Here is a 22,650-nt window from a genome sequence, read left to right as displayed (position 1 = left end):
GCCTACAAAAATCCTTGGCTGAGTATGATCATATTTCAGTCTTGAACACAAGCTGTATTCTTATAATACACGAAGCTCCTCATCACGCTGGCCTTCACAAAAAGGCAATGAAAAGAGAAACATTGCTTTTAAAAGATAAAAACCATTGCATTTAGTAATACAAAACACCTAAAGACAGAAATATCTCAAGTTCATGTACAACTACAATTCATTTTCAGCAAAAAACTTGATTTTGAAGAACAGTTCAAGATATTAAAAAAAAAAGAACTGATCTGGAGAGTGATTTTTTATTAGTGTCATAGTATGCATTCTATGAAAAATAATTGTGTTTCATGATCCAGTAGTTCTAATAATGTAATTCAGTCCAGAAATTTGCACATATATTATATATTTATATGAGAACAATGAGGTACTACAATCAGTTGTGAAAGCTGCAGAATTTTAATAGTGTTGATGAACCGTATAAAACCAATGCCATTTATATTGTTTGTTTTCAGATAACACAAGTATTTAATGCATGCAAGTCTTAAGAAGACAATTTTAATAAACTAACTCATTTAATAAGTAACTTATAAGAGATGACTCGCATATGGTGAGGTTCATTTAAAATTTTCCCAGGCATTGAAAGGGTATGAAACCCTTCCTTGTTCTATTCTTAATTGCACTTAAACTAATGGTCATGTATATAATAAGGATGAATTTACCTCCAAAATAGTAATTTAGGAAATGATATTAAATTGACCCACTTTTGGTTCCCTGAACATTGGTTTAAGACTTGCAAGATCATCTGTTAGTGTTTTAGAAAAAAACCCAAACCAAAACAACAGATTTTTTTTTTTTTTTAATCTGGACCCACAAAAAAAAATTATATACATTTGCATCCTTCTTGTCTTGTTGGGCACTGCTTTTTATCACATCATTAAGACTTAAACAACAGTCAACATCTTTCAAATCTTTTACCATCTGAGAAGGTGTACAACACTCTGGGAAGGCAGTTCTTCCAAATGAAAAGATTCTTAGCTGTTTGATACTTCAATAAAAGTTAAGGAGGGGAAAATCTGCCCAACATATTGAGTTTGATTTTGTACTTTTGGTAGCCATGCCTTTAGGATGGGGTATAAAGCTATAAATGGCCAGGCTGTCAAGATTAAACTAGCTCTTGCTTCAAATCACTGTGTCTAAGCTCTGAGACTCTTTTTGAGGCAGTGCAATGGGACAGGCTCTGAACACAGGGCCATTTTGGATCTAAACTGTTGCCCCAGCATGCAAAGCCTTTTTTGCTTGTTTTCTCTGGAAGCCATTTTTCCAGAGCTTAAGCATCCTTTTATCTCCTGTATGTATTAGTTTACACATAGATTCTGTATTCTACATACAGTGTCTTTGAAAATCCTCTACTGTGTTTGGAAAATGAAGTCATTGTATTAAGATTGGTTCTCATTAATATTATAGCGCTGCAAACTTACCAAAAGGTTAATGACAATGAGAAAAATGTGTTGAAACTAAGGTGGCTGGGTTGCATAATTACCTTCCTTTTATGATACAATATCTTGCATTCTGTTTGCACTGCTTTCCGAGATTATTTTCATTATTTTACTTAAAAGACTGTATTTAGTTAACCTTGAATCTCTGTGTATTCCCCCCTCACAGAAAGACTTGAACAAGTCCATTTTGGGTTTTCTTGTTTTAGTGTCTGATGGACTGAGTAGCTTTTTAGAGATTTATTCTGAAAATATGCAGGAAAAAATATAGCCAGCATCCCTTGGAAATTAACACTGTTGACAGGACAGTATTTCAGGGTCACAACTGAGTTAAAATTCAGAGATCCGATTTACATGAGTTAGCTGTTTTGCTGCAAGCTTTAGTAGCGTTTGTGATGTAAAGTTAATCTATATTTCAATTTATGCCTTTCACAGTTAATCTAGAACTGCCAGTCTTTTTTCTCCCCTAATCTCCTCTTTATTTTTGTCTTTGAAGATACAGCTCCGTTAGAGAACATTAATTTAAGTTATTCACGTGTAGCAAAATATTTAACGGAAATTACTGCTTGGCGTGGAGAAAATGGATGGGTTCTTAGCAATCCTGTTGAATTGGCTCATCTGAGAGGCTGCATAATTGGTATTTACTGTTATTGTCTACACTTCCTTGAATTTTTCATATGAAATTTAATCACCAAACTAATAAATAAAAAGAAATTAAAGCAAACTGAAATATAAATAGATCCACCACCTGGCAACTCATGTCAAAAGATAATAGTAAATGGTGTTCTCAGTTTAAATATTTATACAAGGAGTTTTTCTGAGACAGCAAGTGTTTTTAAAAGAGGTCAATTTACGGCACGGTTTTTTCTAAGCATAATGAGGTTCTTAGAGCTTAAAAGATTTCATGAATTACATTTATATTGATATCTCAAGAAAGTAGCTTATAATGAAGATATGCTCCACCTACAATGAACTGAAGATCATTAAGATCAGCCTGGCTTTGTTTGAAGAGCTAGAAAAATCTTTTACAGTGTAAAGAGGGGGCTATCCATCAGTCATCTTTTTTTCGTAAATTGCATGCTTTCAAAAGTGCAACCACTTGCTTGAAGACCAGATCATGTTGTAGTCCAGTTGAAATGAATAGTGAAATTTCTTTTGATTTCGTAAGAAAAGACTTATTTCAAGGTCTTCCAGTGATTTAAGATGAAGTTATTTATACAATCAACAAAAAGATGGTATATGCATGTCACATCTCAGCATGGCATGATACACTAATTTTTCTGAAAACTTTTTAAATACAAGAAGTAACTAAGTGGAAATATATGTTATTGTGTTGTTGCCAGTTGGGTTTAAACCACATACACATTACCGAAACACTGAAGAATGCTAAAATTATGTTAACATTTCAGAAATTATTCTCCTTCAGAAAACTGAAGAAAAGACTGTGTTATTTTAAAAAATCTTATTCTTGGTTACAAGAGTAAAATGTAAACACCTACCATTTAAAGAGAGAAAAAATCACAATGCTTTTGTAGTCCTCCTCCTTTAATATTAAGCAAGAATAATTTGGCATACATTCCCCATTTTTTAAACAATAATCCAATGAGCAATCAGGTTTTCCTATCTAATTTTAGGCCAATTATTTCAAGATTTTTCAGAACTTTGTATTAACAAGAGGAAATGAACTGTTTGGAAGAAGTTTGTGCATGATAAATAAACGTAGATTTAATATCATCATGAAAAGTCACAGTTTATAGAGTATATACTTTATGAGTACTTGACAGCATCGACTAGACACAGCTGTCTGGTACTTTCCATCTAGGACTAGTTTCAGTTATGCATAGGTGTCCCTATGTCCCAGTTTGTGGTGTGCTTTGTGTTGATTTTCTTTTTTTTTTTTTTTTAGTAAAATATAAGGAATCTTTCAGTACAACAGAAGTCATCACTAATGATCCTTCCAGACACTGTGAGATAATAAAAAATCACCAGCATCGACTCAAGAATACCATGCAGACAAGGGACTTCATCTCAACATGATGGTGAGTTGACTGTCAAAAGTATTTTAAATGCAACTGCAGGATGGGAAAATAAAGTCAGATAACAAACTTCCACGTGTTGTTGACTGATCCAAAGACAGGATGTCACAAGAGACTTTGTGGGATAGAATAGGCTTTGGATGTGAGTTCTGGAAGAAAGGCTGAGTGGCTGCCTCTGCTCACTCTCAGTTCATGGGCAAGGGAAGATAAGCAAGCTGTTACTAGCACAGATGTGATTTTTCTTGGAACAAAGGGCCATTTTACCCAGTCTCTTCTGTTAGATATGGAAGAAAGGGACTACTAACAAATTAGGAGTGTACAATGACTTGCAGGAATACAAAGAGATTAAATGTGTAAGATTAGCAGAAAATTTACCTTCTCAGAAATGTAAAAAATACACTATTAAGCCATAGTTACTAGTAGCTTGTGGAAAACTCTATACGCCTGAAAGGAACGTTAGACATAACTTGTTTAGTAAAGACAGGGAGAGTAAAAAGGCAGAACAATTCCACCTGGATCTCTCAACATAACCTTGTTTGCCTTGGAGATAACAGTAATACAGGCAATATAAGACTTTAAGCATTCATGAATCACTTATGATTCAGTAACCAAACTAGTGCAACCTTTTATAAAATTACTTGATAAGCACTTTTCAATAGTATGTGGAAAAGAAATCATACTATGGATGTCATCACTCCAGGAAACTTTTTATGAGGGATTTGTGTGGGGCCTCACTACTCTCCTGTGATCGTTTCCCAATTGAAGTTACAAAGTAAGGAGAAAAAGTGTTTCTGCTAGAATTTGGAGGCTTTGAGAAAGTGATAAATAGTAACGAAGATGAGCAACAAAATGGCTCTTAACAGATGGGATATACCAACAGAATGCAGGACTGTACTCTGCAAAGTAGAGACTCTGAAAAGAATTAACATTCACTGTGGGGGAGACAATTTCATTAATACCTCTGAGAGACATGCATTAGTGAAAAAGGACTGTTTGAAACCTGTAATCCATGAAGTAGAAGTAATTTTATCCCTGTGTGAAACATAGGTGAAGCTAGTCCTGAAATACAGCATGCAGTTCTGTTGGCTTCATTTATAGTGGGGTTTAGAAGCCTCAAGAGAGCTCTGAAGACAACCACTGTAGTCATTCCATTTCTGGAGAAAACATCTTGCTGTTAAAAGCTTAACTCTCAAATCTGGTTAGCTTATTAAAAGAGAAGATTGAGGAATTATTTGATTACAGAGCATAATGTATTTGCAAGGAGGAAACAGCAGGGAGTACATATTCTTTTATTTAGAGAGAAAGGTGTAAGAAAACCTAAGAAACTAAATCAGATAAATTCTGATAGGAAACAAGATATAAAACCTGGTAACACTCTGACACATTTTTTCCTGAAGCAAACTACTTAGAAAATCAGCTATCTCCTAAAGTCTCATCATTCTTGAATCAGGGCTCTATAATTTGCTTTGAAGATGTGCTATTCAAAAGACAAAGGTTATTGGATCCAGTGGAAACACAAAGGCCACTGGACCCAGTAGAGTAGTATGTGGTAAATATCCATGGCATGTGATACAGATAATCATACTATGACTGAGGAGCAACTAGGGCTTATGCTATTGCTTGTGGAAATATTTTTAATTCAGAAGATTATCACTTTCTAAAACTCAGAGATTATGTCTGCTTATTAGGTACTGAAAAAACTTAAACAACTAATTGTCAGGTACACCCCTCTGACAGTGGTTGTGTTCCATCCAGGCATCCCAGCCTGCATCCTGCACCTGAGTAAGTCTTTCCTCAGGACTGCAGAAGTACAGTCCTTATACAACTCTTCTAATTGCATCATTTCCTTGCAGGAAAATAAGAGGTGGTACCGTGTCATAAAAGAGCATGAACTGACATTTTTCTGTATTGCAATGACTTGCCATGCGAAAGCTTTTGCAGTGAGAAGCAGGAGGAATCATCTCTCTGGATTGTCTTAGGTGTGTGTGGTAAGAGAGCAGGGTGAGTGAACAGGAAAACAAGGGAAAAGGGGCTGAAAATGCCAGGAATAAAGATTAAAACAAAAACTAAAGTGAATAGGAATAAACTCACTACAAGAAAGGAGAGAAGAGAATCATAAGATACATGGCTGGAAAAATGAGGAGGTAGGAGTGCTGCATGTTGAAATAAGGGGCTGTATTCCAAATTGAGCATCCTAATGCAAGCCATCATGCCTACTGAAATTGAGGACTAGGAAGGAGGCAGGAAAATTGATAATCTGTATTAAAACAACCCACAGGAATAGACATTGAAATACACTGTAAGTAGGATATTTAACTGTGGTTTAAATATATGTAAACATTATAATTTTGCATAGAAATAATAGACTTGTGAATTGCTAAATACTATGAACAAGAGAGCAATTCCACACAAGGATAAAAAGGCAAATGCTTCATAAAATATGTTCTGAACACTCAGTGGGAACAAACTCATTATTACTGAAGTGGTGAATGCTGCAAGATAGGGTTTCATCCATACAGTCACAAAAATGAAGCTAGCAATGAGATTGCTGTTTCCATGATTGCTATTGCTGTAGCTGCTACGTGAGCAACAGCTCTGCTATTAAATCTCTGAGCATAGAGGGAAATTCCTGGTGGTGGGGTGTCAAGGAAGACTGAACATTGCATTCTGCCTGGTTTATTTTACATTTAGATTCACTGGAAGTTTATAGAGGAAAGGGATCATTCTACAAAAAGCCTGAAACAAAAAGGAAATGAGAACAGAAAGCCAGGTGCTGTGGAGACTCCTCCTGCCCTCTAAAAGATCAGTGAACAGTTTGAAATAATTCTTGAGGGGTAGTATAAATGTAAATAGTACTCATACCCACCAAAACATTGCCTTCCTTGTAGAAGCTAGGGTGACTGCCCATCCTAACTCACATACAGTTTTGGTGTACAGTTTTCACCTCTTACCCAGTCTTTTCTCCTTGGTTCCACAGATCACTTTACTTTCTGACAGAAACTTCAATGAATACTTCAAATGCTTAAGTATTCAAAATCTCAGAAGTTTTTTAAGGGGGAGTTCTGAGTTTGCTTGCAGAGGCTAGGGATCCACACATTCTGTAAAATCCTTAAGTGCATGCTTTTAAGGCTTCACTAGTTTTTAGAGTAAGATTTTTAAAGCTAACAGCCATTACAAAGCAACTGTTAGAGCAAAACATTAGAGGCATTTGGAAATTTGTAAAGAATTGATGAATCATTGCCTATGATATCTGAGCAATTGAAATACCTGAAAATGTGACAACATGAATCATATTTCTCTTTCTCATCACTGTGACTCACTGTCTCCCACTCGAAATAGGATGTTCTCTAATTTATCTTCCCTTATAAATCTGGCATATGGGAATTATCCCTCAGGTTACTAGGATTGTTTTTGCTAAAAGAAAAAAGGTGATCATAGCTACATAAGGAAAAGTTACATAGAGGCAAAAAAGTTCAAACGTTAATAATTCTCTAAGTAGTAAGTTGTATATTAATTTTTAAACATAACTTAAAACATACAAGTATACAGTCTCACACTAGGGGTTGAGAAGCATGTGGCTTCAGAAACGATAAATAACAGGTGTGCAAAATCTCCTAAAAGCTTGTTAACAACTCTGGAGAAATCACTAGCTCCCAATAGCCAAAGAGCTGGCTGTCACATCAACAATTTACGAATATTATACTGAAACTCCCTTTAGACATTAAAAGAGGAGAGGGCAAAAAGAGCACATTTGAAAACAGATCTCAGAGCTCTAGCATGAGAACTCTGATGAGGGTTGAAATACATTGGGGATTTAATGTAGACATTAACTGCTGGAGATAGCGACAGGAGTCTAGATGCTTTGAAAATCCCGTCTTTCCCAGTTCCAGTCATTCTCCCTGGAGTGGAGGACAGATCATGTCCCAGTGCCACTGTACCATGCTCCTCTTCCTTTCTCTGCAGAAGTATTTTCTTGCTGTCACCTCTTATAAAAGGTGAGATTTATCTGGGAAAGAAGAATTCAAGTGGAAATCTCAAGACAAAAACATCTCTAACAGAGTTTTATAGGTTACCATTTAGTCTGATGTATTAATTTTGTAAAATATTCCTTTTTCAGCTTTCAAATCTTTTCTCTGTTGGTGTCTCTAGTGATGACTCTAAAGGTTTCCTCTCTCCCTTCATATTTACACTTTTCTTAGGTTTCCAGATAGGACTGTTTGAACACAGCATTTTTTCATTAAGCTTTGCCTAGATGGTGTTTTCATTGGTATCTGGCCCTCCTTTCAGTCTTCTCAAACTGAAAACATCTTCCTCTCTTACACTCTTGTCTTTGATCTATAACATCATATTTCTATAGTTTCTCTTAAAAAAAAAGTGTTTGCATTTATCTATATTCCGTGGTACTTCTTCTTGAAGGACATTATATCATGAGCCAGCAATGTGCCCTCATGGCCAAGAAGGCTAATGGCATCCTGGAGTACATCAAGAGGAGTACATCCAGCAGGTCAATGGAGGTTCTCCTCCCCCTCTACTCTGCTCTGGTGAGGACTCATCTGGAGTCCTGTGTCCAGTTCTGGGCTCCCCAGCTCAAGAGGGACAGAGAATTTCTAGAGAGAGTCCAGCACAGGGCCACCAAGATGATCAGGGGACTGGAACATCTGTCATACGAGAAAAGCCTGCAGGAATTCAAGCTATTTAATCTAGAGAAGAGGAGACTGAGGGGAACTTCATTAATTCTTACAAGTATTTAAAAGGTGAGTGTCAGGAGGATGGGGCAACACTTTTTTCTGTAGTGTCCAGTGATAGGACAAGGGGTAATGGGATGAAGCTGGAACACAAAAGGTTCCACTTAAACATAAGGAAAAACTATTTTACTGTAAGATGAGGGAGCCTTGGTACAGACTGCCCAGGGAGAGTGTGTGGAATCTGCTTCTCTGGAGGTTTTTCAAACTCTGCCTGGCTGTGTTCCTGTGCATCCTGATCTAGGTGGACCTGCTTTAGCAGGGTGTTGGACTAGATGATCTCTAGAGGTCCCTTCCAACCCCTACCATTCTGTGATATTCCTAAACTTATTTCTAGCAAGTATGAGAATTACTTGGCACATTTAGGCTGTTCCAGTAGAGACAGATGTTGCACAAGTGTTCCTGTGATTGCTGTTGAGTAAGTCAGAAAGTGTTCCCTGGCATGTGGCCATAAACCCCACATGCATCCTACCATACCAGCTCTGGAACACACAGGGGATGCTTATCAATTGCCTTAGGAGAGAGTGGACCTGACTTTAACTCAGATCATGGTGGTTTTCTTGCAGCAGGGCAGCAGACAATCCATCATGCACAGAATTCCATGTTGTTAACTGTTGGTATTTTTTCTTGCTTGTGGAGTTCAGTAATGTCATTATATGACATTTGATTAGGTTGTCATTCATGTTACAAACTTTGTATCTCTGTATCTATTAGGAAAACTTTTGCAAAATTCAAATAGGAAACAAGAAAGTCCTCTTTAACCTTGACTAAAGAGATCTTTGAGTAAAATTTCAATGTTTCAATAACAAGATGTACACAAGCCTGGAGTAACCCAAGACACAACTTTTTGGAAGATCCCTATCTCTTTTGAGATGTTTATTAATACATCCCTTTTAATGACTCTTTGGAAGATAATTTAACCTGAAAGTCCCATGTCAGATAAATTTGTGATATGAGCATTAGATGCAAACATGTATAAACTTATTTTATTGTTTGAGGAAAAATGTAATTCATATCTGCCTGCACTGCAAATTTGCCTTAATTGTAGACTACTTGTAAACAGTGAAGTGACAAATTTCTGACACTTTAGCAAGCCCAGTTCACTATTAGGAAGATCTGCAAAGCCTCTATAGATGTTTTTTTTAGAGAAGACTGTCATGAATGCCAAGCAAATTATTTAAAAAATGTACCAGTTGCATAAAGACTAAAAAAACTGATCAGAAAGCCTGAGAGGTCTGATTGCTCATTACCAGATCTGTATATGGCAGACTATGATTTGTTATTGTAAAATCTCAGAAAGTTTATGAAATGGATTCTCTGCCCTTATTTTAGCCTTGCACAATAAAAATACTGATAGTATTATCTTCCCTCTGTAATTTATATTTGTTTTTACTCATTCACTAAAACTGCTTGAACAGTTGGGCACTAACCTTCTCAACCTTTGCTGACGTTTACTCTTCTGAAAATAAAAGAACTTGAAAACAGACTTTTCTTTGTTGGCAAGTAAACACGATCTGAGTATTTATGTGGAAGGTTGAGCTAAACAAGCCCCAGGAGGACCTGAAATGTACTTTAGTTTCTTCTACAAGCCATCTGCTGTCCCTATTTCTACAGAAAAGAAAACAGACTTCACCTTATGGCTGCTTTACAAAGAACTGTAGGCAATTTAATGCTGAGTCACCGTGGAAAAGGTTGGGTCATATAGCTTGCTCTAACTCCTGCCAAACACAACCTGAAGGTTAGGGAGAGAAGAAAGGTTTCCTTTTAGGCTAATTGTTTCATAATCATTCACTATGAATTTTACCTACACATTTTTTTTCCTCTAACATCCACTAACAATCCCTTATCTCTTCTACAAGCTGTGCTGGGCTAGGAGAGTCGAGCAAAGACAAGGATTCTTGCTGATTGTGAGATCTGGATCTGGCAATGACTTTAGTATTTCTTGTGGGGGTTTATTTTCTTATCAATGTCCTGGGCACTAACCTGCCTGGACTTACAAACAGAGCTTTAAACTAGTTTTAGTGGGGGAAGGTGATGGAATTCTAAACGCTGGAGAAAAGACCAGTGGATGGGACGGGATGGGGTGAGGTGAGGCTGCTGATGCATTAAAAAGAAACAGAGATGCATCTGTGAATTGCTTGTAGTGAATTATGGAAAACTACAACCTGATTGCTATCACAGAAACTTGATGGGATGAATGGCACAATTGGAGTGCTGTGACTGACGGCTATAAACTATTGAGAAGGGACAGGTAAGGAAGGAGGGATGGGGAGTTGCTCTGTATGCCAAAATCATGATTGGTTGCACAGAGCTATCTTTGAAGGATGGAAATGTGCAGGTAAAAACTAAGATAATATGGGAATAGAGGGTGGTGATCAATGCCATAGAATCGAGTTGGAAGCCTGTGGACAGCGGAGTTCCACAGAGTTCACTTCTGGGGCCAATCTTGTTCAACATCGTCATCAACAACCTGGATGAAGGGACAGAGTGTACCCTCAGCAAGTTGGCTGTGACACCAAACTGGGAGAACTGGCTGATTCCCCAGAAGGCTGTGCTGACATTCAGCGGGATCTCGACCGGCTTGAGAGTTGGGCAGAGAGGAACCTCATGAGGTTCAACAAGGACAAGTGCAGAGTCCCGCTTCTGGGAAGGAACAACCCCATGCACCAGTACAGGCTGGGGGTTGAACTGCTGAAGAGCAGCTCTGCAGAGAGAGACCTGGGAGTCCTGGTTGATAATAAACTGATCATGAGCCAGCAATGTGCCCTTGTGGAAAGGAAGGCCAATGACATCCTGGGATGCATCAAGAAGAGTGTGGCCAGCAGGTCAAGGGAGGTTCTTCTCCCCCCCTACTCTGCCCTGGAGAAGCCTCATCTGGAGTCCTGTGTCCAGTTCTCGGCTCCTCAGCTCAAGAGGGACAGAGAATTTCTAGAGAGAGTCCAGCACAGGATCACCAAGGTGATCAGGGGACTAGAACATCTTCCTTACGAGGAAAGGCTGTGGGAACTGGGGCTGTTTAGTCTGGAGAAGAGGAGACTGAGGGGGAACCTCATTAATTCTTACAAGTATTTAAAAGGTGGATGTCAGGAGGATGGGGCAACACTTTTTTCTGTAGTGTCCAGTGACAGGTCTAGGGGTAATGGGATGAAGCTGGAACACAAAAAATTCTTTTTAAACATAAGAAAAAAGTATTTCACTGTGAGGGTATCAGAGCACTGGAGCAAGCTGCACTGAGAGGTTATGGAGTTTCCTTCTCTGGAGGTTTTCAAAACCTTCCTGGACATGTTCCTGTGTGACCTGATCTAGGTGGGCCTGGCTTGGCAAGGGGTTGGACTAGATGATCTCTAAAGGTCCCTCTCAAACCTTTAGATTCTATGATGAACCATTCTATGATTCTATGAAATGTGCAGGCAAAAATTAAGAGACCAAGGAAACTTTATGGTTGGTGTCTACTACAGGACTCATGATCAAGGAAAGAGGTTTGGTGAAAGTTCTTTCTTTAGCTTCAGAAAGCATCACACCTGAAGGTCTTGATCTTGACAAGAGACTTCAACCATCCTGACATCCACTGGAAAAGCATTGCAGTGAACTGCAAGCAGTCCAAGAAACAAATGGAGTATGTTGAGGACAACTTCCTAGTACAGATGATGGAGAGCTTGACCAGAGGAGAAGCACTGCTGGCCCTATTGCTCACTAATGAAGATATACTTATCAAAGAGGTCAAGACTGAAGGTAGCCTGGGCTGGAGCAATCAGATCCTCCTGGAATTATGAATCCTGAGAGGTACAGAACAGTTAAAAAGTAGAGCCAAGGCTGTAAATCTCAGAAAAGTAAACTTTCAACTGTTTAGGATGCTAATGCCTGGGATCCTTCAGGAAACTGCTCTGAGATAAAGGAGTGAATAAGATATTTTTCTCAAGGCACAAGAGCTTTCAACCCCAACTTGTAGTAAGTCAGGTAGGGCAGACAGAAGACCATCTTGGCTAAGTCAAGACCTCTTAGCCAAACTAAAACATAAAACCAGAATACTTAGGCAGTGGAGACAGGGATGCATGTTCTTGAGAGATTATAGGCATGTGGCCCAAGAGTGCAGGGAGAGGATCAGGAAAGCTATGGCACAGCTGGAGCTGGATTTGGCTAGAGACATAAAAAATAAGGAGTATTTCTTCAGGTACATAGGACAACAAAATATGATGAAGGTAATTGTTGGGGTTGTTTAGCCTTTAGAAGTGATCACACTGAGGAGGCCTCATAGCAGCCTTCCAGTACTTTATGAGGGATAGGCTGCCTCACCATGGTCTTTGCTGTGGGCTACAGGGGAATCTCTGCTCTATCATGGGCTCCTGCTCTCTCCATAAGTCCAGCCAGGAGCCTGCATGTGCTTCCTACAGGGTCACAGCCTCTGGACATCTGCCTTCTCTAGTGTTGGGTCCTCCTCAGCTATGGGTGGATTTCTGCCCAATGTTGTCTCCGTGGCTTCAGGTGCAGGGGCTGCTTCACCATGGGCTGTACCATGGGCTGCTCCAGCAACTGGAGAGCCTCTGCCCCCTCCTCCTTTACTGACCTTAGTGTCTGCTTAGTTGTTTCTCTCATGTATTTTCACTCCTGTCTTCTCTGGCTGAAGTTTGCTCTTGCATAGTAACTCTTCCCCTTTCTTGATATGTTATCACAGTATAAAAGAATCCTAAGGGCTGGAAGGGACCTTGAAAGGTCATTGAGTCCAATCTCCTTGCCAGAGCAGGATCACCTAGAGTAGGTCACACAGCAACTTGTCTTAGTGGGTTTTTAATGTCCCCAGAGAAGGAGACTCAATAACCCATCTGGGCAGCCTGTTCCAGTGCTCCATCACCCTCACAGTGAAGAAATTTTTCCTTGTATTTCTTTGGAACCTCTTATATTCCCGCTTATACTCATTGACATTTGTCCTATCTTTGGACATCACTGAGAAGAGCCTGAGGCACTACCACTGTTGTTGGTAGGCTTGGCCTTGGCCAGCAGCAGGCCTCTGGTGCCGGCTGGCATTGGCTCTACCAATATAGGGAAGCTTCTAGCAGCTTCTCACAGAAGCCACAATTGTAGACCCCCTGCTACCAAAACCTTGCCACGCAAGCCAACATACACTTTTTTTCCAAGCCATTCTATCCCATTGCTTCACTGCCCACTCTATTCTTTACAGTTAGCTTTCCCTACCGTATCCACCACACAGGAGGCGAAAGTATGTTTCTTCACTACTATCCTTGAATATTTTATATACATTTTATATATATATAATATATATCCACCATCCTCTATATATTCTTCCTCTATCATTTCACAAGACTTTTTTACATCTCTGACTATTTTTGCAGTTGTTCTCTTTCCAGTTCTCCATTAATTCCAGATCTTTTTTGAAAAGCAGTGTGCCAAATGGATATGTCACTCCAGCTGAGTCATTACCCACACTGAGTAGAATAGGAATGCTACACATCATGAAGGCTTATCTTGAGTATGATTATTTTTTCACATAACAGCTCTGTTTTTTTCTCTACCTTAATTTATTAATAATTTATATAGAAGTCAATAATGATCATATTGACTATGGTGAGACACATGAAATCTGAATACCTCACGGATGAGTAGACCCTTTTAGCAATTATGCAATGAGAAAAATGTTTGTTAATTCAATTTTGCACTACTCTGTAGAAGTTGTTTCTCAATCATATTTTCTTGCTTATGAAAATTTCATATTAAGCAGCACCAAAGTCTTATGGAAGTTGTATTATAGAACATCTCTAGTCAAATACCTGACATCATGTCACAATGAAACACAATGCATTTGCTTTTAACAAATGAATATCTGCTGGTGCTTACTTTGATGACTTCCAGATAAATATAAATTCTTTAAATATTTGTTCCAGAAGTTTTCTGGAAATTCAAGTTGTCTGCCTACTGTGTAAAACCCTCTTCCCTTTCTTTTTCTTTCCCCTTTCTTTGCCTTCCCTCTCTTTTTAGATGCATTGTTTTTACCCTTTCCCATCCTTCACATACTTCACTATTTCTCCATGACAAAACTGTTAGCAGTTCCAAAATTACTTACCTGATTTTTTTAGATGTCCAAAGATGGAGTTTGACAGGTACATTTGATGGATGAGATAGAGTACTTTGAAAATAATTCATGTGTTTCTTTCTTACTCAAGTCAGGGACCTTATCTCTTTTTTTTTTTTTCTAGCATCAGTTGCTCTAGTCACCTTTTTGTATTGATCTTTCTAGATTGGTGCCTGGGAAGCTGATAGTTCTCAAATGTTTCCACATTTTCCCAGAAAAATGTCAGACACAAAGCTTTTTAGGGCAGAATAAGATTTTGCCACCTTTCTAATGTGCCTTGCTTTCCCCATGTATATATGAGAGATTTCCTGATGGAAAATTAGAAGTCTTGTGTTGATCTATCTTTTTCTCTATATATCACACATTGATTTTACTAGCATCATGTGGAGATTTTCATGTTCTTTTTTAGCAAACCAATGTTCTGCACCACAGCTTAAGGAACAGAACAGATTTCCCTTTCTTTCTGCTTTTTTCCTAGCTTCACAGCTTGCTGTGAATATCATAAATGAATGATTCTTCTAACTGTGAGTGGGCAGTAAATAATGATAGAATTTTAGTTTATTATTTTGTAATAGAAAAGATATGTGCTCTAGAGTTCTGGCACAAATGAGTTGCAGTGGTGTGCTCTTGATTATTTATCCTTACATAATGTTGTTAAAACAAATCATAGTAATTTTGGTTTAAGCATCAATTTTAAGTTCTTTCTAGCTGTGGTCAAGTTACCTCATCTTCAAAATGACTGATAGTAAAGTGACATTAGTTTCAGCCCTAGTTTCCATGACAAACACATGAAGAACAACCATGTCATAGCACACCGCTCATTACCCTACCAAAAGTGATTTCATTAGGCAGCTGAGGAGACCTCCTTAGCATCATTACAATGTGCAGCAACAAAATGAAATCCACATTCTGACTTCAACTAAAATAAGGAAGGGAGCAGTGTGTGAGATAATGAAACATCTTCCAGCATAAACCACTTCATTCTGGAGATCTTCCCTCAAGCCTAAGCCTTTACTACCCAGAAAACAAATCAGCAATAATTTTATCTTCTACAGCTGGCTCTGCCTAGTTGTACAGAAATGAAATTACTGTATAGGAGCAGAGAAGTTGCTAAATAGCCAAATGGTGAAACAGTTTCCTGTTCAAGAAAGACTTCCCTTTTTGTTGAAGTGGAGCAAGGCAGATGTGATATATCTCAGCCTATACACCTCAGCCAGTTACTCTCCCTTCATCATTCCCCTCACACCTACTAAAGGGCTTTCAAGGAATAGAGGCCATATTTTGTGAGATGGGAATAGTCACTTAGGTCCCTTTGCAGCTTCTATATTTGTGAGTAGAAGAAGGATAAGCCAGGTACAGAGAGAACCTAAGACCTATGAATGAGCTTTATGTCTCCTGTCCCAGAACTATAACTGTCAAATCACTAAAACTTTCTTTGCCTTAAAATGGACATAAAGATATTTTATAGCTGCTATGGTAAAAATAGGCTGAGTACCCAAAAATACATAGTGCAATCATGTACATTGTTTTAAAACAAAGTAGCTGTAACAATCATTAGAAAAAAAGACAACCCATGATGGTGGCAAAGAGGGAAACTGAGGCACAAAAATGTTCTTGGTAGAGATGTTTTTTTGCCTGTACTGTACTAAATCCCAATTCTTATTTAACTATAAGGACACATGCAGTGCACACGTGTCAATATTTCTATTCTTTCCCAATATCTTTAGAAATTTTAATATCTTGGCCTGAGGGTATAGCCCTGGGTGAAACCAAAAACGAGAGCTAGTTGAAAACAGGTTAAACAGGGAAATCGTTCCTCAGTACACATATCCTTTTATTTAGCCAGAAAATCTTCACTTTTAGCAGCTTCCCTCAAAGCACATGTAACCATCCCTCTTCCTTTTAGCCGGACATACAAGCCATATAGTTTGATTTGTTTAACTAATGTTTTAAACTTCACTCTTTGTGGCTTGCTATAAGATGAGCTATAGGACAACATTTCCTAGCCAGGATAGCGAGGAGTTTCCAATAATCAAAGGAAGAAATTGAGAGAGCAACATGGTGCCTCCAAGGAAAGAAAGAGTGTGGAACAGTTACAGTCCAGCAGCCCTCAAAGCAGAGCAAAGTATAACATCCCTGTTCCTGTATGTTTACAGAGCCAAGTTCCTGGGATAAAGCCTAAAGATTAACCCCCACATTCACCTGCCTGCTGAGAAATAGTGCTCTGAAGCATAAATTATGTGCTACCCCGTTCCCACTGAACAGTTCTATTTTATATTAATCATTCAGTGAAAGGACTAGAATCCAGCTTTCCTTAGCCTCAGGTGGTGGCTGTAATTTCTAAGCCAAATGATTACACTTTCCTTCATGGTGAATATTTTTTCTCCTTCCTGGGGAAGCAGAGTGCTGAGAGTGCATCTGACGATGGAGACCCATCCTGAGCTATAAAACCTTCTCCAAGGGATGGAGTGCCTGAGCCTGGATTACCAGGGTGCAGTGCAAGTGGATTCCTTATGTGAAGGGTGGGCAAGGACCTGCTTCCCCCTCTTCAGAGGGATGGGATATTTTTTCTGTCTTTGAAGAAAAAGATAACTAAACCTTTAGGTTAGGTCAAAGGTCTCACCTGTGAACCTTGAGTAAAGGGAAGAACATCACTATCTCAGAATAAAGTGCACAGATTTATAGGAAGGAATTATTCTGTTTTGTGTAATTTAAGCTCCCATTTCTGATGCTTTGCTACTTGCTGTATACTACATGGGAAGCCCTCTCATTTGACTTTGATCTCCATTGCAGTACACAAAGACTTCTCATGGATCTCCTTCCCGTCCAATGCAAATTTCAAAACCTCAAGGTGACTGGATAAAGTGTTTCTGTCCCCTTCCAAAACAACTTACCCATCTGCAGTGAGCACATACAATAATTTACAGCTCCCATACAGAAGATTCTGTCTTCATAAACAACATCAAGCACACTGTGGCTATCTAACAGTACTTACGTCATTGTTTCTGACAGCAGAATTAAGTCCAAAGGGCTTTACATCATTTTGCTTCCATTGGGAAAGCATAACAATGAAATGCAATTACATATGTGTACATAAGAAAGCAGAGACGGTGATCATTTGTGCATTTAAAATAATTGAAAGACAGCATCGTTATTTTAATTTTTCTCCTAGTATTCCACACTCGCCATTTTCAAATGCAGTTGTACGTCCTGAAGTCCTTACTATACAGAACCTGCCACAAGCTAAAGCCAGATGCAGCAGTGCTAAGACCTAAGTGATGCTCAGGTCCTTCTGGAACACCTGCAAACGCCATTTTAAATTGCATTATCAAATGAGGTAAGCACAATGATAGCAAATATTTCTCTCTACAGTATTTGCACCCTGTTAACATCTGAATGTCCAGTAGTTTCAATCTAGTGAAAGAGATCCTGACTGAGAAATTTGTAGTCTAGATAAGTAAAGATGGAGGAGCCATCTCAAGAGACCTTGTTGAGGGATTAGGTGATGTCAGACTTTCTGGCAGGAAGTCTGTGGGAGGCCAGGGAGCCAAGTTACAAACTCCCAGCAGCATCAATCTCCAAATTGTTCTTTACCTGGCAGCTGCTCACCAGAGAGAGGTGGTAGTTGCTAAATGAAAAACAGATGGAGTTAAATTTAGTTGAAGTAGACAGTCATAACAACAAAGAACTCTCGTCTAATCACCCAGCAGTAGTAGGGCTGAAAATGTAATCAAGTTGTTTTCTATAAATCATTTTCACAAGATAAGAGGCCCAGCTATCCAGCACGTCTCACTAAGTATTTACACTGTAAACTTTCCTGCCCTCAGCACTACTCCTTTGCTCTGAATTATTGCTTTAATGCATTTAATCATGAAATGTAACAGTTGGATAATAAGAACCTTGTAAACTTCCCCCTCCTCTCCTTTTAAATTAAATTATATACTGGTAGTAAAAACAAGATTGTTTGAAGGTTGTGTTTATGAGAATTCTTACCCTCTGAGGAGGGTAGTGAGGAAAAAAAGGAATTAGAAATTTTACTTAATACAGAAAACAGCTTGTGGAAATGATTACACAACTTGTGAACCCTGCACAGCATCTGTACTTAACAATGCTATATTCAAGCCTGTAGAAGCAGGCAAGCAGTCAGATGGTTGAATATATAAAATGTCTCAGTTATATTGCTAACTTATTAATATATTGCCAAGATGAAGTGCTGAAGAAAAGGGGAGGGGGATGTTGATAACGCGTATTGTAATGAGGGACAATAATGGGCATGGCAGTTTATTAACAAACTCTGCAGGTCACTGCACAACAATAGCAGCAAAGCAGTAAAAGAGAAATTAAATCATGTTCTACTAGAGCTCGCAGCATGCACTGGGCCTCCTCATTAGGTGGATTCACAGACTTCCAAATTGGAAAGGTTGCCTGCAGATGGGAGAAATTGGGAGTAGAGTAAGCTGCTTTAGCTACACTTCAGGCAGCTCTTCTGTTTTCCTCTGTTTGGGGTTTTAAAAGATTTTTTAAGATTTACACATCTTGGTTTACAGTCCATGGCCCCATTCAGCTCTGGGATCTGCAGGCCCATTCCCTCACATTGAAGACAGTTGAAAAGAGTAATTCACTCCAGTATTAAACAAACTCCTGTCCACTCAGGTCACTGCCTTATCTTCAAGATGATTTAAAGTAAATAAAGGAGTTGGATGACAGTGCCCTTTTTACTTAGTTTGTTTAAAGCTGTACATTGTTTTCCTGGAAAGACAAAGCACTTTCTCTTAATTTGAGTTCTTGGCATTTCAGTGATGCTGGAAAAGGATGATGTTTGCCAGACTGGCCTGTTTCCTGCTGCCAACATCTTCCTGACAATGTTTGAATGACTTCAGCCCCAGAACTGCTCTGCAGGCTCAGGTCTATCAGAAGACAAAAACAAGGTTGATACTTACAGGAACTTTCTCAGATGACTTTCCCTTTCTAACTCTTGCAGTCATTTTAATTACACAGCTTGCTGCCTGGAGCCCTTTAAGCATGGGCACCAGAAGAAAAACAGTAATAGAAAGGGAGCTATTTTAACAGTTAATTTTCTGAGGATTTAGATGGTTGCCTTATTTGGTTTCTAGCATTTTGTGCCTGTTTAAATAATTGGTTTGACAGAAACATCTAAAAAGCCTTAGTTAAACTCATTTTAAAAGACTATGTTAATGAAATTCAGCCCATGAAACAGCCTTGTTTGGTGCAGTAGTTTCTATTTTCCACTCCTACAGTTTGAAATCTGACAATACTGCAGAAAACAAACAGCATATGGGATTGTAATGGAGCTTTTAGAATAATGAATATCTGTGATTCTGCACCAAGACTCAGCCTCGGTCCTTAGACAGCATCTAGAGTGCTCCTAATGCCACTAAAAAAATAACGCAGATTGCTGTTTTTCTCAGACAACCGTCAAATACCGTCAGTACAGTGTACAGGACTATGCTTATGTTGTATATCGAGGGCAGATGTTTGAGATGGAGGAGAAGGGGAGAAAAGGAAGTTGCATGAAGATGTAAGCACAGTCCTGGGCCTGAGCTGTAAATCTCAGAGATGAGGTTTTATGAGAAAGGGCTCAGTACTGCATTACAAATTCCCAGGACTTTGGGGCAGCCCACGGAGAGGCCTGAGAGAGGACTAGAGCTAGCTTTCAGCACAGATGGAGTGAGTCTACTTCTGTCCAAAATCTACAGAATTTCTGTCATCCCGCCAAGAAGAAAGGAAGGAAATATTAATAGATGCATCAAAGTCCAGTCCACGCAAACATCTCCCTGTGGTGTCAGTCCAGTTGTGAGAAACACTTCCTGTAATCATAATTGTGTCAGGTTTCACTCTCTTCTCATGGAGCTGTTTGTAGGCTTTTATTCACCTCCACTCTACTCTCATGAGACTCCACCTGGAGTGCTGCGTTCAACTCTGAGGCCCCCAGCATAAGAAGCACATGAACCTGTTGGATTAAGTCCAGAGGAGGGGCCATGAAGATGATCAGAGGACTGGAGCACCTCTCCTATGAAAACAGGCTGAGAAAGTTGGGGTTCGGCTTGGAGAAAGCTCCAGGGAGACCTGATAGCCACATTCCAGTACCTAAAGGGAGCCAAAAAGTAAGCCAGAGAGGGACTTTTTACAAGGGCAGGTAGTGACAGGACAAGGAGTAATGTCTTCAAACTGAAATACGGTAGATTTAGATTAGATATAAGGAAGAAGTTTTTTAATGTGAGGATGGCAATGCACTGGAAGATGTTACCAAGAGAAGTTGTGGATGCCCCATCCCTGGAAATGTTCAAGGCCAGATTAGATGGGGCTTTGACCAACCTGGTCTCATGGAAGGTGACCCTGACAACGGAAAGAACTAGATGATCTTTGAGGTCTCTTCCAACCCAAACTATTCTAAAATTATAGGAAAATTTCATAATAAAGTTGTGTTTGTTCTAGCCAGCCGAAATCAGGGTCTTCTCCCCAGCTCTTCTGGCTTGTGATAACAGGATGAGTCTCTCTCCCAGACACTCTCTAAGTGGTCTTCTGCATCTTAACTTCCCAACAGTCTGAACCCCAGCCATTCAGAGTACCCATGGCTGGTGACCATTGACTCTTGGAACACAATAGTCAGCAACAAGCCTATTATTAGATCTGTGACCCTATATCACTCAGACAGGATCTATCACCCAGACATGTGCTATACAAGGCACCAGAATAGTTCCACTGGACTGTCTTCACAAAACCTGCAAAATATCTGAATAAACAATGGAAACAGCATATTGTCCAAGGTGACTCTTTGTAGGTTTTCAGACATACCTGCCTTCCCCTGGGGTGAATTTAAACAATTACACCCAGAAAACTGGGCTGCTCAGCTAAAAATTCTCTGTGAGCGTGCTTAGGCTGGCAGCTAAATTAGAGGCAACACATGTCCCTGCATTATTAGAAGTAACAGACTTGCTTTTTTTAATTTACTTTTACTATTTCCTTTGCAAATTGCTAGGCACTTCTAAACACAAACCGGTTTTTTTTCCTTTTCAACTTTCCTCACATTACAGCCCAGCTAACTCCATTAGCAAATAAAGTAAATAGCTAAAGCACTTACGAAAGTCTAAATTCCCTGAAGGTAATAACTGTATAAAACACATGGGAGCTGTTATTTCAAGGCAAGGAAATGGAAAGCTTTTAGTTTATCATGAAGCCAGCTTAGTATTTTAGTAGGCCTTGGCACTGTTTATTAACAATTTATAAAGTCAGATCAGGGTGAGTCTCTGTGAAGTGATACATGTTTTTGTAAATAAATACAGTGCTTGTGCTATTTGTCCTGAACTTCGTGTAAACAATGCTTAATAAGCTCTGACTTGGCCTTCCCTATTAAATGGTTTGCCTGTGTGGAGTGAACTCAAGTCACTGCAAGTTGCTGCAAGAATTGCCCTTCAATGTCGTAGCAATGTTGAGAAGCAATTTTCCACACTGCCGTTAGTCCAGAATTCAATACTGAGATGACATTCTGGTGTGAGGAGCCTTTGAGTTCTCACAAAAGGATCAGAATGTGTTATAGTTCTATGCAGAAAAAAGCAGGGATGGATAAGAAAGAATGAAAAACATCCTACAAAGGAGAAAATATAAGATGCTGTCATAGATGTAATCTTAAGGGAATCAAAATCCATCAGCTTAAAGTGCAAGGCCATTCAGGTTTCATCTTTTGCCTGATTTATTTTCTGTCTCTAGTCTGACTTTTCCAGGCCCATCTTTTAGTCCTTCCCTTTTTCATTTCACTGAAAGATTTTGTTTTCAACAGTTACAGTTTTGCAGTGGTTAGCTCAGCTATTCCTTTCGTATTTTCTTATTCTTCCATCACTGGTATTGGACACTAGCTCCTTCATGCTGAGGTTCTTGTGTCATCACTGCTATATTCCTTAGAAGATGTTCCACAAATCAACAGCCCATAAGCTTCCTGTTATGGGTTATTTCAATTCTCACTCATTCTACTCTGTGCATAGTGAGGCTGTTCTAGCCTGAGATGACAATTATTAACAGCAATTAGTGGAATATACTGCCTGTTAACTTATCACAGTCTCTGTTATGAAACACACTCTTCATATGTGAAAAAAAATGTAATCATTTAGTATCTACTGTCTGTCAGAGCTTCCCCAGAAATTCATTTCAGAAAGATTGAAATGACATAAGTAGAGGGAGGAAATAAATAATTGTGTTTGTTCTTCCACCCTTCCAACAGGACTCTGCAAAGGCAGGAGTTATCTCCTATATGTTTAGGTGTAATACAAAACTTTCTGCTACAAATTTATTTG

This window comes from Colius striatus, chromosome 4, assembly GCF_028858725.1.
Source record: "Colius striatus isolate bColStr4 chromosome 4, bColStr4.1.hap1, whole genome shotgun sequence".
In the NCBI taxonomy this organism is placed as follows: Eukaryota; Metazoa; Chordata; class Aves; order Coliiformes; family Coliidae; genus Colius; species Colius striatus.
Note: the sequence above shows the minus strand (reverse complement) of the source record.